The sequence below is a fragment of the Gossypium arboreum genome, chromosome 6 (genome assembly GCF_025698485.1).
Source record: "Gossypium arboreum isolate Shixiya-1 chromosome 6, ASM2569848v2, whole genome shotgun sequence".
Taxonomy (NCBI): Eukaryota; Viridiplantae; Streptophyta; class Magnoliopsida; order Malvales; family Malvaceae; genus Gossypium; species Gossypium arboreum.
The window spans coordinates 42,628,406-42,641,647 of NC_069075.1; positions in this window are offsets into that span (position 1 = coordinate 42,628,406).

Here is a 13,242-nt window from a genome sequence, read left to right on the forward strand (position 1 = left end):
TTTCGTGAAGAAATTTTATGCATAAAGTACTTAATTTGAAATTTGGGACTAAATTGAATAAATTGCAAAACTTGTGTTCTAGAAGTATTTTGCATAAAATTGAATTAGATTATTAATTAGAGGTCCTTAAAGAGTAATTTTACCAATTTTTAAGTCTATGGACAAAAAATTGGACATGGATGGAATTTTTGGAAAGTTTAGTAGTAAGGGCATTTTGGTCATTTAGGGTAAAATGAATTAAAATACAAAATTAAAGCCAATTTTGCTCATCTTCAACCCCATGGCCGAATATAGCAAGGAGAAACCATGGCTAGGGTTTTCAAGCTTCCAAGCTCGATTGTAAGTCCGTTCTAGCCTCGCTTTTAATGATTTTTACGTTTTTGGAGTCCCGATAGCTCGATTTAGCTTATGCTAGCAATAATTTAACCTAGGGTTTATATTTGGAAAAATACCCATAGGTGAAATTTGTGTATTTTGGTGTTTTATGATAGAATGTGAGGTTTTAAATTATGTTAGACAACTTGTGCTACTCGGTTTTAAGTGAAAACGAGCAAAAGGGCTTAATCGGTAAAAATACCTAATAGTCATAAGTACATGTTAGAGTGAGAATTTGATGTTTCCATAGAAGGAAAAATGATCAGCATGTCATAAAACATAAGAAAATAGGCTGAATTTTAATTTACGAGCTTTGGGGCAAAATGTAAATATGCAAAAGTTTAGGGGCAAAATTGTAATTTTTCCAAAATATGATTTTGGGTCAATTTGAATAATGTGAGTCCTAATTAGACTATATTTTAAATGATAGAGCAAGGAAAACTGAAATTCGGGCTAAAATGGGGAAAATATCAAGTTGTGGACGAAATGGTAAAAATAGCCATTTTAGCATACGAGGTAAGTTCATGTGTAAATAATGTAGCATAATTGTTATTTTAAGTTATTGATATTAATTATATGTTATGCTGAATTTTATTATGAAATGTATGCTTTGTGGTTAATTTCAAATAATATGTAATTATGTGAATTACTTGATGAGTATGAACTATCACCGAGTATCGGTTCGATATTCCGTGGAAGACGGAAAAGATGTGAGATCGAGGAAAAAGCCCGTTTGAACCTTAGGAATAGATTAGGATACAAGTGACATGTCACTAGGATGGTTGAGCATCCGAACTCGTTGAGTTGAGTCCGAGTTCACTTATGGATGCGAATGTTCGAACTCGTTGAGTTGAGTCCGAGTTCGAGAGATGTAACTAGGCATCCGAACTCGTTGAGTTGAGTCCGAGTTCACTTATGGATGCGAACGCCGAGCTCGTTGAGTTGAGTCCGAGTTCACTTATGGGCGGGTTACATGGTAGCTTGGCTACATATGTGGCACTTATGTGCAAGTTATCCATGTATCCGAATTATATTCGATGTGTTCAACGGGTAAAGTTCTACTCAAATGGAGGAATACTCAAGATGAAAGGGACGATTGGTAAGTGTTGTGAAATGGATACTTTGAACAGGTATGTACTTAACCCTCGGGTTGAAAACTCAATATAACAACAATATGGTAAGATGATAAATGAAAAGGTGATATGAATGTCTTGGTGATGATTATGCAAATGATGTTTTATGTTTGCTTATATGGTTATGTTACTTGCTATTTGCATGTGAGCTTACTAAGCATTTATGCTTACTCCTCCTTTTCATTCCTTGTAGTGTTGACAAGCCAGCTCGAAATCGGAAGCGGTCGGAGGCACGCTCACACTATCCGTATACCATCTTGGCGTAATGGCTTGTATATTTTGAGTATGGCATGTATAGCATTATAATCATTTTGTATATATGGTCTTATGATATGGTTATTGAGTGGTATGGAGATAGAAATGCTTGGTAATGATTAGCCATTGGAATGGCTAATCATGATCATATTTGGTATTATGTATGTCAAATTGCTAGCTAAGCCATGGAAACCATGAAATAGGTAAAATTTACCATAAAATAGATTCAGACAGCAGCAGTGACGTGAGTTTAAAAAATCACTAAAAATAGTAGAAATGGAATTAAATAATGAATAAGTTATGGAATCGAAGCTTGATGAGTCTATTTTCATATGGAATAAGCGAAACAGGTATATGAGCTATATTTTATGAGATGTTTAAATTTTTGTGAAACAGGGCCAGAGCGATTTCTGGATCCCCTGTTCTGACTTTGGAAATTCACCATAAATTTTAGAAAGATAATTAGAAATCACACTTTATATTTACAGATTCCTTATTGAGTCTAGTTTTATTAGAGACAAACAGCATAGTCATTGAAGCTCTGTACAGGAGATATCAGATTCGTAATACACAGAGGTCAGAGTAGTTGAACCCTGAAACAGGGAGACTTTAACTAATAAACTGTACTAATTGGCCCAACAAAAAATTCTATAAAAAAATTAGTAGATATATATATGAGTCTAGTTTCAGGAAAAATTTACGGAATTGGATTTCGAGTTTCGTAACTCGAGATATGATTTTAAAGCGACTGTGATGCAGTTAGCCAGCTTGTCTGGAAATTTTAAAATGAATTGTATGAGCTGTTTAATTAATGAATTAAGTCCGTTAACACCTCGTGTTCGACTCCGGCAACGGTATCGGGTATGGGGTGTTACAGACTATGTGTTTGAAAGAATAAAATCGATACTATAATTGATAGTATAAGTATTCGGCCATTCAATCAAGGGTATAGGTGATGTTAGATCAATTTTAGCACATTCGCTATTTAGGTATACCCAATCATGATATTGCCTTTGATTGTATAAAATCAACTAAAATGGGTGGTTAGTGAGGGTGGCTATTTAATATACGAATATGTATATGTGTATGTGTGATAGGATTATTGATAGAATAGTAAATTGCATAAGGCTATTGGCGAATAGCCAAGAACATAAGGTAGCAAGATAAAAATTTTACCATGTCGTTCGTATGTTATATGATCATTAGAATGTGGATACCAACATATGTACCAAAGCGATTGAATGAGTTAATTTGTTTGTTTAAGCTCAAGATCCTAAAGGAGAGGCGCCAACAAGGGAAATCGAAGGTCAACGAGTAGCCGACTTAGAATTATTTGCCCAACACAAGGTAAGTCATTAAGCACATATGTTTGATATTGCTTAAATGATTGTAAAATCTATGCAATTGTGTTTAATGGGATGCTATATATATATAAATGAAATTGTATGTGTATGGAGTGATGACAATTGTTGAATGTAAAAGAAATAGTGAAATGTGTAGAAAGTTTGCTTTCGGCACTAAGTGTCTGGGCAATACGTGTGTATGCGGTGATTTAGATTGGCACTAAGTGTGCGTGCTAGAAATATATGGCACTAAGTGTGCATGCTGGAAATATATGGCACTAAGTGTGCGAGCTCGAAGGGTATGGCACTATGTGTGCGGGCTTAAATCGCATGGCACTAAGTGTGCGAAATCGAGTACTAAGCACTGTGTGCATTTCTCTATATATATATAAATATCTCTGATCGAACAATTATATGGAGGGTGTGTCTCCAACGAGTTGAGTATGGACAGCGGATCGGTAAGTACCTTGAGCTCATGACGAATAGGTAATATGTTCATGCTCGGGGTTGAGCTTGGTAAGCTTTAAATCTATGTGATGATTGCAATTGTATGATTGTGGTGAAAATGAGTTGGTGTGTAAAATGCCTCAAATATCTTATTGTATAGAATATGAAATGTGGATGTATGACTTGGTATGAGATTGAACTGAAAGGTCCAAGGAACTATGATATAGTTCGATATGGATGGAGTACTTAGCCTCGTTCATTATTTCATGTTGTAATAATTTTGTTAATGGATGGTTGTGGAATGCTTATGGCTTACTGAGTTATAAACTCACTCGGTGTTTTCTTGTCACCCATTTTAGGTCTCTTGGACTCATCTCTTGTGTACTCGGAACCGTCGTCGAAGTCATCACACCGGCGAACAATCTTTTGGTATTGTCTCCTTAGTCGATCTAGGAGAACATTTGGCATGTATAGGCTATTTTGTTTTGTTGAATTTTGGGTTGTAAACTTTAAGCCATGCGAAAATGGCCTATGTGGTCGGTTGAGTGTGATTCTAAAACCTATAGTCACAAGTCTTAGAAACCTTAATTTTGATAAGGTGGCCATAGCTTGTGTTATGTATGATGAATTATAGTTGGCCATGGAAGAATTATGAAATAGTCATTGTTTGCTTTAGTAACAGATGCTGCCAGCAGCAGTGAGGTGAGATTGAAAAATCACTAAAAATAGTAGAAGTAGAATTAAATAGTGAATAAATTATGAAATTGAACCTTGATGAATCTACTTTCATATGGAAGAAACGAAACGGTCATATGAGTCAGATTTTAAGAGATATTCAGGTTTTCGTGAAACAGGGCCAGAACGGTTTCTGGATCCCCTGCTCCGACTTTGAAAATTTACCATAAATTATCCAGAAACAATTAGAAGTCATGCCTTATATTCATATATTCCCCTTTGAGTCTAGTTTCATTAGAAACAAACGGTATGAGCATTGGAGCTCTGTACGAGATGATATCCAGGTCGTAATGTGCAAAGGTCAGTGTAGTCAAACCCTGAAACAGGGGTGCCTTTAACTAATAAACTGTACCAATTGGCCTAACCAAAAATTCTAGAAAAAAATGTGTAGATGGAATTATGAGTCTAGTTTCAGGGAAAATTTACGGAACTGGTTTTCGAGTTCGGGAACTCGAGATATGATTTTTAAGGTAACAGTGACGCAGTTAGCTAGCCTGCCTGGAACAGAAATTCATAATTTCCAAGAGAGAAATAAGGGAAGTAAGCCCGGTAACACCTCGTGGTCAAATCCGGTGACGGTCACAGGTTTGGGGTGTTACATTTTATTGGTATCAGAGCTATGGTTTAGTCGGTTCTAGGACTACCATAGCGCGTGTGAGTCTAGCTATACATGCCAAATTGTTAGTGCTTAATAATGTGATGACTTCTGACGGTTGAAATTTTTGTTTTGATTAGCAATGGAACCCGGGGTAGAGAGACCCTTGGCGGATGACGTTGAAAGTGTAGCGGCTGCTCCGCGCAAGGGACACCGCCTGCTGAGCCTCGATCATCCGCGAATAATCAAAATGAAGGGCGAAACAAGCCTTCTTCACCATGATGAATGAGTGGGTCGCGCAATATGCCCGAACCAATCCTACTGTCCAACCATTCCCGAATTTAAATACTCCACCCCAAGAGCTCGCAATGCCTCCGATTCTCGATCCTGTGAAGTCGAGTAAACCACCTGTGGACTTGATTAGGAAGCGTGGGGCCGAGGAGTTCAAGGCCATAGTTACTGATGATGCCGAAAAGGCCGAGTTCTGGCTCGATAACACCATTAGAGTGTTAGATGAACTGTCATGCACACCCGATGAATGTCTTAAGTGTGCTATATCCTTGTTATGAGACTCACTTACTATTGGTGGAGGACTTTAATTTCCATAGTCCCAAATGAACGAGTTACTTGGGATTTCTTTCAATCCAATTTCAAAGAAATACATTAGTCAATGGTTCATCGATCGAAGTGTAAGGAATTCTTGGAACTCAAGCAAGGCCGGATGATCAGATCTCGAATACGAACATGAGTTCGTAAGACTTAGCTCAGTATGCTCAGGAGTGTGTGGTGATGAGGTTGCGATGTGCAAAAGATTTGAAGAAGGATTGAATGAAGAGTTAAAGTTACTAGTGGGAATTTTGGAGATAAAGGAGTTCGTGACACTAGTCGAACGAGCTCGCAAGGCGGAAGAACTTGGGAAGGAGAAGAAGAAGGCTGAATTTGAAGCAAGAGATTACCGTAAAAGATCGACGAGTAAAGCTCCGTTCTCACTGTAAAGAGGTTTAGGAGGACACCAAGAAGTCGAGGACGATCAGGAATTTCCATTAGAGCCCGACCATTGACGGACTCCAGAGCTACTTGGTAGCTAGTGTGGGCAATAATCGCCAAGAGAGACCTGAATGCCCCCAATGTGGAAGACGACACCTAGGTGAATGTTGGGGTAAGTCATTAATAGGGCTCATTATGGATGCGGTTCAAGGACCACTTCATTAGAGATTGCACGAGCTAGATGAGAGGAATAAGACGCAAGGTGCAAGACCTAGTGGAACGACGGTGGAGGTAGGCCCCGAGAATCTCTGGAGGTAGGGGTGGTAATCGAGAGGAGCCTCTAATACGGCTGTCCGATCCGAGACCCGTGCTCTGCTAGAGCATATGCCATCCGCGTCGAGAGGAGGCATCCTCCCCGACGTTATCACTTGGTACTTTTACTCTCTTTGATACTAGTGTGATTGCATTCATTGACCCCGGCTCTACTCACTCATATGTATGTGAAACCTTAGCATCCAAGAAGACTCTACCGTTGAGTCTCTCGAGTTCGAATTCGAGTGTCAAACCCTTTGGGTCAATACATGCTCGTTGATAAAGTGTGCAAGAGATGCCCCTAATAATTCGAGAATCTGCTTTTCCTACCGATCCGATGCTTCTACCATTTAATGAATTCGATGTTATTCTTGGTATGGATTGGTGATCGTACATGATGCAAGGGTGGATCGCAAAAGGAAAACCATTGATTTGAGGAGTGCAAATAATGAGGTAGTCCGAGTCGAGTCTCATCGATTTAAAAGGAGCGCCAATGATAATATCTTCTATGACCGCCGGAGGTATGTGAAAAGGGTGTGAAACATACCTTGCGTATGTGTTTGAAAGTAAAGAGACGGAAAGGAAACTCGAATCGGTACCAAATGGTTTGTGAGTATTCGGATGTTTTTCCGAGGAGTTACCGGATTGCCACCGGTTCGAAAAGTGGAATTCGCATCGGTTGTACCGGTACTACGCTGATTTCAATAGCCCCGTATCGTATGGCATTAACGGAATTAAAGGAATTGAAGGTTCAATTGCAAGAATTGACGGATAGAGGTTTCGCCGACCGAAGTTTTTCTCCATGGGCGACTTGTATTGTTTGTGAAAAAGAAGGACGGAACCATGAGGTTGTGCATCGACTATCGTCAACTCAATAAAGTGACGATAAAGAATAAATATCCATTGCCACGAATTGACGATTTGTTTGATCAATTAAAGGAGCCTCGGTGTTTTCAAAGATAGATTTGAGGTCGGGTACTATCGGTTGAGGGTCCGAGAATCGGACATACCCAAAACCGCTTTTAGAACGAGGTACGGTCACTACGAATTCTTGGTGATGCCGCTTGGGCTTACTAATGCCCTCGCGGTATTTATGGATTTAATGAATAGAATTTTCAGCCATACTTGGATCGGTTCGTAGTTGTATTTATCGATGACATTTTGGTCTATTTCGAGAGATGAAACCGAACATGCCGAGCACCGAGGCTAATGTTGCAAATTTTACGAGATAAGCGATTATACGCAAAGTTCAAGAATGTGAATTTTGGTTGAAAGAGGTTAGCTTTTGGGGCACGTGGTGTCCGTGACGGTGTCGTGGTGGACCCGAACAAAATTTCGACCATAGTCGATTGGAAACCTCCAAGGAATGTTACCGAGGTTAGGAGCTTTTGGGGCTTGCGGATACTATCGACGATTTGTGAAAGGTTTTTCGATGATAGTTGCAACCGATGACAAAACTACTTCAAAAAGATGTTAAGTTCGAGTGGTCTAACGCTGTCAAGAAAGTTTCGATCGACTAAAACCCGTCAAAAGGTTGTGTGTTGATACAAGAAGGTCGAGTTGTGGCTTACGCGTCGAGACAACTAAAGCCGCATGAGAGAAACTATCCACCCATGACCTTGAACTAGCAGCCATAGTGTTCGCCTTGAAGATATGGCGGCATTACTTGTTTGGAGAAAGGTGTCACATTTATTCGGACCACAAGAGTCTAAAATATTTGATGACTCGTAGAGATTTAAACCGTGACAAAGACGTTGGCTTGAGTTGTTGAAAGACTATGAACTCATCATTGATTATCACCGGAAAGGCCAACGTGGTGGCCGATGCTTTAAGTCGCAAGGCACCGCTTTGCTTTGAGAGCGATGGATGCTCATCTATCCGTTTCACCCGATGAGGTGCTAGTAGTCGAATTAGAGACCAAACCGATGGTCAATCCGAATGGATAATTCAAATACTCGAGGATATGTTGAGATGTTGCATCCTTGAGTTTAGTGGTTCATGGGAACGGTATTTACCCTTGATTGAATTCGCCTACAACAATAGTTTTCAATCAAGCATTAAGATGGCGCCTTACGAGGCTTTATATCGTCAGAAATGCCGTACCCCATTATTTTGGACTGAACTTAGTGAAAGTAAAATCTTCGGTTGATTTGATTAAGGATGCCGAGCAAAAGTTCGAGTAATCCGTGAAAGTTTGAAAGCTACTTGGATCGCCAAAATTGTATGCGGATTTGAGAAGAAAAGACATTGAATATCGAAGCGGAGACAAGGTATTTCTCAAAGTCTCACCCTAGAAGAAGGTGTTTAGATTTGGTCGTAAGGGCAAATTGGGTCCAAGGTTCATCGGTCAGTATGAAGTATCCGAACGAGTCGGACCAACAGATACCGATTAATCCCGCCTCGAGCTCGAAAAGATTCACAACGTTTTCCATGTCTCGATGCTTCGACGATATAGATCGACCCGTCGCACGTAATCGCTCCATCCGAGATTGAGATTCACCTAATTTGAGCTATGAAGAGGAGCCGCTTAGATTCGATGCATGAAGTAAAAGAGTTGCGAAATAAGAAAATCCCACTAGTGAAGGTGATGTGGCATAAACACGGAATTGAAGAAGCCACTTGGGAACCCGAGAACTCTATGAAAGAGCGATACCCAAACCTATTTACCGGTAAGATTTTCGGGGACGAAAATTTCTTAAGTGGGGGAGAGTTGTGACATCCCTAAAGTGACCCTAGTCGGAAAGCGATTTCGGGACCGCTAAACCGAGTCACTAAATTATTTGAGTATGATAGTTACTATCTAAATATGTGAAAATGCATGTGTGAATTTTTTTAATTCTTTGATTTAGTTAATTTGAAGGTGAATTGAAAGAAAAAGGACTCATGTGAAAGGATTTAATTATATGTGGCTAATTTTAAGAGGTTAATAAAGGAATGAAGTAAAATAAATGGAGTTGCATGTCAAATAACCCATTTGACAAGGTTAGTGGCCGGCCATGACAAAATTATGGGCAAGGGAACATGTTTCCAACATGTTATGCTAGTGGTGTATGTAGGAAGCCATAAAATAATAGCTAGCATTAAAGAAATGAACAAAAAAATGAGCATGGATGGCCCCCCCATTGTGCCGTAACTAGAGAGAAAAAACAAAAAAAAAAAAAGAAGGAAAATGCTCATTCTATTCTCCATTGCCGTGGCTTGAAGGAGGAAGAATAAGGGAATTCTTTTGTGCATGATTTGGCTTGGTTGATGCTTAGGAAGAGGTAAGCACTTTGAAACCCTTGGAAATTTAGATGTAAATGAGGTGATTAGTTCAAGTTCTATTCATTCCATGGATTAAATTTGGTTGTTTGGAGGTTTGGTATTTGGCCAAGTAGTTGAAGCTCTTGGTACATATATTTTTCATGAAAGTTGAAATTGGTTTGTTCATAAGGGGAGGGGGTGCTGAATGTGGCCAATGAAAGGCCTTGATGAACTATATATGTGGCTTGGGTTTATGATATTCGGTTAAGGGATATTGTGCTAGCAAGGTTGGTTTTATATATACATGTAAGTTACTTTGTATATGATGTTTAAAAAAAAAATAGTGAAGGGCAAGTTAATGATGTTGGATAAATTTTAGTAGAGTTGTGCTTAGGCATTCGGTCATTGATGAGCATTGTGGTAACCTAGTTGTAGTTGCAACTCCTAATTTTGAGATGGAATTTGTACACATACGTTAAGTAAATGGTTAGGGCGAATGGGGACTATGTGTTTGAAAGAATAAAATCGATACTATAATTGATAGTATAAGTATTCGCCATTCAATCAAGGGTATAGGTGATGTTAGATCAATTTTAGCACATTCGCTATTTAGGTATACCCAATCATGATATTGCCTTTGATTGTATAAAATCAACTAAAATGGGTGGTTAGTGAGGGTGGCTATTTAATATACAAATATGTATATGTGTATGTGTGATAGGATTATTGATAGAATAGTAAATTGCATAAGGCTATTGGTCGAATAGCCAAGAACATAAGGTAGCAAGATAAAAATTTTACCATGTCGTTCGTATGTTATATGATCATTAGAATGTGGATACCAACATATGTACCAAAGCGATTGAATGAGTTAATTTGTTTGTTTAAGCTCAAGATCCTAAAGGAGAGGCGTCCAACAAGGGAAATCAAGGTCAACGAGTAGCCGACTTAGAATTATTTGCCCAACACAAGGTAAGTCATTAAGCACATATGTTTGATATTGCTTAAATGATTGTAAAATCTATGCAATTGTGTTTAATGGGATGCTATATATATATAAATGAAATTGTATGTGTATGGAGTGATGACAATTGTTGAATGTAAAAGAAATAGTGAAATGTGTAGAAAGTTTGCTTTCGCACTAAGTGTCTTGGCAATACGTGTGTACGATGACGAGATTGGCACTAAGTGTGCGTGCTGGAAATATATGGCACTAAGTGTGCATGCTGGAAATATATGGCACTAAGTGTGCGAGCTCGAAGGGTATGGCACTATGTGTGCGGGCTTAAATCACATGGCACTAAGTGTGCGAAATCGAGTACTAAGCACTGTGTGTGCGTACTCTATATATATATATATATATATATATAAATATCTCCGATCGAACAATTATATGGAGGGTGTGTCTCCATCGAGTTGAGTATGGACAGCGGATCGGGTAAGTACCTTGAGCTCATGATGAATAGGTAATATGTTCATGCTCGGGGTTGAGCTTGGTAAGCTTTAAATCTATGTGATGATTGCAATTGTATGATTGTGGTGAAAATGAGTTGGTGTGTAAAAATGCCTCAAATATCTTATTGTATAGAATATGAAATGTGGATGTATGACTTGGTATGAGATTGAACCGAAAGGTCCAAGGAACTATGATATAGTTCGATATGGATGGAGTACTTAGCCTCGTTCATTATTTCATGTTGTAATAATTTTGTTAATGGATGGTTGTGGAATGCTTATGGCTTACTGAGTTATAAACTCACTCGGTGTTTTCTTGTCACCCATTTTAGGTCTCTTGGACTCGTCTCTTGTGTACTCGGAACCGTCGTCAAGTCATCACACCGTGAACAATCTTTTGGTATTGTCTCCTTAGTCGATCTAGGAGAACATTTGGCATGTATAGGCTATTTTGTTTTGTTGAATTTTGGGTTGTAAACTTTAAGCCATGCGAAAATGGCCTATGTGGTCGGTTGAGTGTGATTCTAAAACCTATAGTCACAAGTCTTAGAAACCTTAATTTTGATAAGGTGGCCATAGCTTGTGTTATGTATGATGAATTATAGTTGGCCATGGAAGAATTATGAAATAGTCATTGTTTGCTTTAGTAACAGATGCTGCCAGCAGCAGTGAGGTGAGATTGAAAATCACTAAAAATAGTAGAAGTAGAATTAAATAGTGAATAAATTATGAAATTGAACCTTGATGAATCTACTTTCATATGGAAGAAACGAAACGGTCATATGAGTCAGATTTTAAGAGATATTCAGGTTTTCGTGAAACAGGGCCAGAACGGTTTCTGGATCCCCTGCTCCGACTTTGAAAATTTACCATAAATTATCCAGAAACAATTAAAGTCATGCCTTATATTCATAGATTCCCCTTTGAGTCTAGTTTCATTAGAAACAAACGGTATGAGCATTTGAGCTCTGTACGAGATGATATCCAGGTCGTAATGTGCAAAGGTCAGTGTAGTCGAACCCTGAAACAGGGGTGCCTTTAACTAATAAACTGTACCAATTGGCCCGACCAAAAATTCTAGAAAAAAATGTGTAGATGGAATTATGAGTCTAGTTTCAGGAAAAATTTACGAAACTGGTTTTCGAGTTCGGGAACTCGAGATATGATTTTTAAGGTAACAGTGATGCAGTTAGCTAGCCTGCTCGAATGTAAATTGTAATTTCCAAGAGAGAAATAAGGGAAGTAAGCCCGGTAACACCTCGTGGTCAAATCCGGTGACGGTCACAGGTTTGGGGTGTTACAAAATTTAAGGTCGAAATAAGAGCGGTGATACAAGGTCTTTAAATAGTATGGGAGAACGAATATAGAAAGCTTATGTGCTTCTGGTAGAATCAATTTTAACCGATTTAACGACCAATAGCAAATTGGGGGAGTTAGGTTCAATACTTAGTTTGCTCAAGCAAGACTAAAAAGTAAGATTTCATCACGTTTTAAGATCTCAAAATAAGATTGTCGATCATATGGCGAAAATAGCTTCAAGTGGATTGGGTAACATACAACTATTTGAAGAGCTTCCAGATTTAGTATGAAATATACTGATAGTTGAGCGTAATATTGTTTCTTTACGTTACTAGTACTTTAAAAATGTAATCGATTTGTACTGTAGTAATTGCATTAAATGATTTTCTTGTTCGTTCTAGGGGATTACGATGCTTTCTAGATTTGTAATTAAATTATTTTTTGAATTGTTATTTTGCCCCTTCTTCTCTAAATATTATATTTTCTATTTTCAATTAATGTTTTTTGGAAATCACCAACTGATGTATTTAATACTTGGAGAAAAAGAAAACAAACGGTTACAAGCCATCGATCATTGTCTGTCCTTAAAATTGTCTTTTAACCATTGGCCGACCAAACAAATCCTCAGGGATCATAGAAACAATAAAGAAAACATAAAGACAAAAGAAAACTATCAACAAAGTTAAAGAAAAGGAAAAAAAACTAAAACCACGAAACGAAAGGACCCCAAGCCTGAAATCGTACTTTCATTTCCAAGAAACTACCATGACCTTTTCTTGCACTAAAGAACCATAGAGGCACCTAAACCATCCTAGATTTCCAAATATCGTCAAGTTGTTCCCCAGCCTCTCCATATGCCACAGAGTTTATCGAACTATCAGTCGCCTTTTACATCTGGACTCAATCGCCACAAACTTACTTTCCCTTTACAAGCCCCCTCCTCTCACGATGAACGAGCCTTTCCACCTCCCTTGAGGCTTCCTCCATCCAGTAAACAAGGTAATCATATTTTTAGCTTTCCATCGCCAACCCATGTGTCGTTTCATTTGCCATTCAAGGTATG